The following is a 6,904-nucleotide window of genomic DNA, read 5'->3' as shown; positions in this document are numbered from 1 at the left end:
AATTAATTAAAAACCATACAACCCAAAATTTTATTACTTTTTGATTGACATGCCTCTGTATGACACAGCCGGAGATGGGAGGGGCCCAGACCAGAAACACTTAATCTGGTCCAGGGCCAAAAACAATCAAACGCGCTATCATGAATAAAATCATTGTGGAAATGTTTAACGATGGATGGTATAACCTGCTAGATGCTTTGTGAATAAACATCTCCACATATACGTCACGTTTGCATCTCTTCGCGGTCGTGCAATATTCCCTTATATTATCTATTATATATATTATGCTATCACTATGCTATCACTTAGCTACCTTTAGCTTGCTGAATATATCAGGATAATTCTTCAGCTCTATTATGACCATTACATGAAGTGTGACTGTTGAATCATGCTAGGTAACAGATGGTTTACAGTCAGTTAAGTGATCTGCTAGGTGTGTTCTTGAACTTGATTCATTCAGATTGTGATTAATTTCACAAGCAGATGTACGGTAGCTGATAGAAGTCAAATTATTATTATTATTATTATTGTTGTTATTCTTATTCACCTCATTATTAGATGGTAATTTGTAATGTTCAAATTGGTTAAAATGTGGCTAAATGATGTTTTCTCATGTTAATTTTGTATGCTTCAAAAGAGACTATGGGAGGGATTCAGACCAGCAGACCAGCAGGTGAAGAAAACATGTTCATGAAATCCTCTAAGTAATTTCTGTATTATAGTACATATTTGTACATGCGCAACCACATGTACCCTACCCCTGTAGTGTGAAACTCAAGAAGAAACTGTATGAGCAATAATATGCTAGCTTGCAAAAACAGTATGCTGATTTTATTATTTAATTAATCTTCAGAATTTATAATTGATTTGTGTTTAGTTAGTTATTTTATGTGATACCTTAAATCAGGATGGGCAGTCCCTTTTTTTCAATTAGATCAACAGCCCCTCAAAATGTCTGTTCACGTTCCTGCTTGGTGGCGCCAGATGCACCTATAAGTAACGTCCCATAGAGTCTCAGTTGGATTTAGGGGAACGTGAGGTCCAGTCAATGGCTTTAATGCCTTCAACATCCAGGATTTGCCTACACACTCTGGACACATGTATCGATTGACATCCCTGAAGTTTAACTGACTTACTGTGATGATGATTAAGTGCTCCCTTCTTCTTTTTTAGCAGTGTATATCCTGATTCATGTTGGTGTGAAAGGAGTTGTACAGACAGTACGCAACATTTTTTTGGTATCAAGTTTTTTTCAAGTAAACTAAAAACTAGGGGACGCCAAGATGTTGCTTCATATACACAGTAATAAAAATAACCTGAGAGTTTCCAGTCCGCAGTGTGGACTTTCCAGTCCAACCGATATCACCTTCACTCCTGAATCCTGCAGGTCGTTGTTACTCAGGTCCAGATCTCTCAGACTGGAGGACTGGGAGCTGAGAACTAAGGACAGAGCTGCACAGCTTCTCTCTGAGAGATTACAGTCATTCAACCTGAAGAAGAATGAGCAGAACAAAAGAAAACAATTGCGTCATTAATTTTCTTCTCTGAGCAAAGATTAAACTACATTAATCTGGATAGTTCTGTGTGCACCTACAGAGCTTTGTTGGAGGCTTTGACCACTGGCAGCAGCCTCAGAAGCGCCTCCTCTGAAGCAGAGTATTTCTTCAGGTCAAACACTTCCAGATCATTTTCTGATGACAGTAAGATGAAGACCAGAGCTGACCACTGAGCAGGAGACAGTTTATCTGTGGAGAGACTTCCTGATCTCAGGTACTGTTGGATCTGCTCCACTAGAGAACGATCATTCAGTTCATTCAGACAGTGGAACAGATTGATGCTTCTCTCTGCAGACACATTCTCACTGATCTTCTTCTTGATGTACTCGACTGTTATCTGATTGGTCTTTGAGTTACTTCCTGTCTGTGTCAGCAGACCTCGTAGGAGAGTCTGATTGGTCTGCAGTGAAAGACCCAGGAGGAAGCGGAGGAACAAGTCCAGGTGTCCATTTGGACTCTTTAAGGCCTCGTCCACAGCACTTTGGTAGAAACATGTTGGTTCAGGTTTGTCTTCAAATATTTTAGACCACCAGGATGTTGTTTGTTCTTCTGCCAGCAGATTGACTCCAGAGTTGATGAATGTCAGATGGACATGAAGAGCAGCCAGAAACTCCTGAACACTCAGATGGATGAAGCAGAACACCTTGTCCTGGTACAGTCCTCTCTCCTCTTTAAAGACCTCTGTGAATACTCCTGAGCACGCTGAGGCTGCTCTGATATCAATGCCACACTCTGTCAGGTCTGATTCATAGAAGATCAGGTTGCCTTTCTGCAGCTGCTCAAAAGCCAGTTTTCCCAGAGACTCAATCATCTTCCTGCTCTCTGGACTCCAGTGTGGATCTGTCTTAGATCCTCCATCATACTTGACCTCCTTCAGTTTGTACTGAATCACCAGGAAGTGGATGTACATCTCAGTCAGGGTCTTGGGCAGCTCTCCTCTCTCTCTGCTTTTCAACACATCCTCCAGAACTGTAGCAGTGATCCAGCAGAAGACTGGGATGTGGCACATGATGTGGAGGCTTCGTGAAGTCTTGATGTGGGAGATGATGGTGCTGGCCTGCTTCTCATCTCTGAATCTCTTCCTGAAGTACTCCTCCTTCTGTGGGTCAGTGAACCCTCGGACCTCTGTCACCATGTCAACACACTCAGGAGGGATCTGATTGGCTGCTGCGGGTCGTGTGGTTATCCAGAGGCGAGCAGAGGGAAGCAGTTTCCCCCTGATGAGGTTTGTCAGCAGCACATCCACTGAGGTGGACTCTGTAACGTCAGTCAGGATCTCAGTGTTGTGGAAGTCCAGAGGAAGTCGACACTCATCCAGACCGTCAAAGATGAACACAACCTGGAACTCTTCAAACCTGCAGATTCCTGCTTCTTTGGTTTCAGTAAAGAAGTGATGAACAAGTTCCACCAAGCTGTACTTTTTCTTTTTCAGCACATTCAGCTCTCTGAAAGTGAATGGAAATGTGAAGTATATGTCCTGGTTGGCTTTGTCTTCAGCCCAGTCCAGAGTGAACTTCTGTGTTAAGACTGTTTTCCCAATGCCAGCCACTCCCTTTGTCATCACTGTTCTGATTGGTTCATCTCTTCCAGGTGAGGCTTTAAAGATGTCTTCTTGTCTGATTGTTGTTTCTGGTCTGACTGGTTTCCTGGATGCTGTTTCAATCTGTCTGACCTCATGTTCATCATTGACCTCTGCAGTCCCTCCCTCTGTGATGTAGAGCGGTGTGTAGATCTCATTCAGAAGGGTTGGGTTTCCTGCTTTAGCGATCCCCTCAAACACACACTGGAACTTCTTCTCCAGGTTAGATTTGAGTTTACGTCGACACTTTGCAGCACGAGCTCCTGAATGAACAAACAACAAATGAAATCAGTGAGTGGATCCTACAGAAAGTCTAGAAATCTGAACATGTAAAGTGTGTCTGTGCAGTTTTTCCTCCTCCATCAGTTTTATTCAGCTCATCAGTGGAGGACAAACGGCCTCTGATCTGATGCAGATATGTGCAGCATATTTACAGCAGATTTTGAAATATAAACCTCTCCCATGTTGCCTCCATTTCCTCTCCATCATGTTAAATCTGTTAAAATCCTCTTACTGCTCTCCAGATGCTCAGCCAGCTCCTCCTGCTTCATTCTCCTCAGGAAGTGCAGTGTGATCTTCAGAAATGCCTCTCTGCTGCTCCTCCTCTGCGCTTCCTCCTCACCGTCCAACACCTCCTCATCCTCACTTTGATTCTCTAAGCATTCTGGGTCATCTGGACTCAGACCCCTCTGGACTCTCTTCAGTTCCTTCTTCACAAAAGTGACAATGTTCTCCTCCAGCAGCTGGAACAGAAAGATAAAGTGAACATTTCATTTAAACTGGTAGAACACAACATGTGATTCATGTGTCAGTCTGAAGGCCTGCTGGTCTAAACAGAGCAGCATGGACACTGTTAGGACCTGAATGCTACTTTAGTATTTCATCTGTGGTTGATGTTAATAGTAAAAGGTATGTTTGTACATGTACACACCATAAATATGGAGTCCAGCTGTGTTTGATGCTGCTGTGCAGACTGATCACTGGGAACCTCTGAGCTCTGCTGCTGAACTCTGTGGAGAAAACATCACGTTTAAGGACATTTAATGACTCAAATTTGTGTACAGCTTGTTAAAGATGTTCTGTCATGATGACAAAATGAACTCCATTAAATGCTGCTCTGATTACTTGATGTCAAGTTCTTACCTTCCATCAGCAGGTTGTTCATCTTTAATATCAATTGGATGATCCATAGACCCGTCACTCTTCATGGACACACAGCTGAATTCAGGAGAGTCTGCTCTCTGCTGCTGCATCCTGATACTAATAATGAAGTGACAAAAAGCATGTAGTCAACACCAAAGATATTAATGTTTGAATCCCAGAATTAAACAGAAATATTTTAGAACAGAGTGACTGATGAGTTCAAATTCCTCCAGTGATGAAAAGAGAAAGAAAGAGAAGAAAATGTTATTGAGGTTGGCACAATCTGTGCCAACCTCAATAACCAAAGATCGAGATATAAACATCCCATCCCTTCAGATGAATGAACACAGCATCAAGCAGCTTTAACTCTGTAAAAGTAAGAGTTCCTGTAAATTATGAGAATGTTCTCCTGTCCATTTCCACATCAGATCCACACAGATCCTGATAATAACTTTAAAACATTTTTTGATTAGAATGGGATCATTTATTTGTATTTGTTTGTTTAGAATAGAGGAGGAGGAAGAACCAGCCTGCTCCTTAAATGTTGGTCGCCTTTTCCGAGGTCTTCCTGCCTCTTGGTCTCCGTTATTGTGGCTTTGTAGAGTCCTTGGTCTCCAAGGTTTCTACCCTGAACAGGTCTTTCAACCTCCAGAGCAGTCCTGCCCATCTGTTCTACCTTCTTTCTCCTTTTTGTTTTCTCTCTCCTGACCAGCCTGGAGGGACATTTGGGAGCTTCCCCTTTAGGGAACGACTATCATGATTCTTGTTTAAGCTCTGTTTGTGTTGTCCTGTCTGTTTCTGTTCCTGCCTTTAGTTTTAAACCCACCTGCTCACCTGCTGCCACTGTGGGATTCCCTCTTCAGTTCCTCACTACATCTACTGCTCTCAGTCATTTTCTTACATTCTAGACACTAGATTGTGATGCTGTTCCTGCTGGTTTGAAACATATTTAAACTGCTTTCCCTTTATGGTCTGTAAGCCGGTCTGTTGTTTTTGAGCATTAAAGTCATTTATATTGAACCTGTCTGTGGTGTTTGTACCTGGTTCACCTACTCCACCCCAAATTACACCGAAGATTTATTCCCAAACAACCAACCAACAAGTTTTAAACTCTTACCTTCCATCAGCAGGTTGTCCATCTTTAAACTTCATAGGCTCCTTCATAGACCAGTCACTCTTCATAGACACACAGCTGGGTTCAGGAGAGTCTGCGCTCTGCTGCTGCATCCTGATACAAACAAACAATTAAATTAAAACTATGAATTTTGAGCAGACTGTCAGCAGCTGAAGTTTTAGAAGCAGAATGAAAATCAGTAAGAAGACAGTGGATGAGAAACGTTCTCCTGTTCATCAAAATGTCATCTGATGAAAGATGCTGTCTCATCTTAGTTGATTAGTTGACTAATCAGTGGTTGAGCTCTTTGTTAACTCACAAAGTTAGTAGTTCATTCTGAGTTATTGTGACTTATTATTCAGTAGTTGAGTGTCAGATGTGACAGTGAGTGTGAATAATGATGGTGGAGTGATGTGAGTGGAGAACAGTGATGGACAGTTAGAGATCCTCATCTCACCTCTGAGCTTTGGTCTGGCTGTCATGTTCCCCACACAGAGAGCTTTTAGAGGGAGGGACTCCCTCCTCTCTGTCCTCACACTGATCCATAGCAGAGAAACACCTTCACACAAACACAACAACATGCTCATTCTTTACAACAAGGTGACCTTCTTTTAAAAGATTTAATCGTATATTGTTATATGTGTTGTAGGTTTGTAAATATGCGGCCCATACATCAGTGGAGAGAGTAGACAGGGTTGAAAAGGTTTATTAGCTTCATCAAGGAGAAGTGAATGAATAATCAGTACATGTTTTGTTCTGATGGTCCCTTCAAGCCTGAAGTTTCTGTCCTCTGGGGAAAGTCTTAAACCACACAGATAATGCCACAGGTCGAGCCAGACAAGTATGTGCAGATCCAACACATTTACAGCATATAGAAATTTGTCTACTAGTTTACAGATGGGTTAGGGTTAGGGACACAACTCAGGCCCTTTGTCCTCCATCCCACAGCTTCAGCATATCAACCTCTATCTACAGTTACGTCTACTTCGTTCAGAGAGAGACAGGAAAACACACATCTGACCTCTGCTGCTACAGCAACACTATCAGGGTGCCTCCTGTTTTCCCCAAAAGGAGCAGACTCACTGCCTACTACTATCTCAAGGGGAGACAGTGTCTTCCAGTCAAGATTTAATGTGGCCTTGTGATGATGGTAAAGCCTAGTTTGATCCAGTACATGATGGGAAATTCCCTAACTATATGGTTTTATAACCTGTAAATCACTAACCATCCCACCTATGAAACAAGCTGTTTGTTTCAACTATGAATATGTTAATATAATAACCGTCATAATGTTTATTAGGTTCAAGATGACTGACTGGAGGTGACATTTAATATGAACGCAACCAATTAAATGGATCAAACACACAAATACTGACTTCAAGAAACAGTTTTACAAAAATAAAAGTAAATCACTTTAGACTATTAATCTAAAATCTAGTACAATGAATGTCATCGTACCCAAACCCTTTAACACCCAGTTTCAGTTGTTGGGTGAGGTGGTTTACTGCCGTA

The sequence above is a fragment of the Scomber japonicus genome, chromosome 1, assembly GCF_027409825.1.
Source record: "Scomber japonicus isolate fScoJap1 chromosome 1, fScoJap1.pri, whole genome shotgun sequence".
Taxonomy (NCBI): domain Eukaryota; kingdom Metazoa; phylum Chordata; class Actinopteri; order Scombriformes; family Scombridae; genus Scomber; species Scomber japonicus.
Note: the sequence above shows the minus strand (reverse complement) of the source record.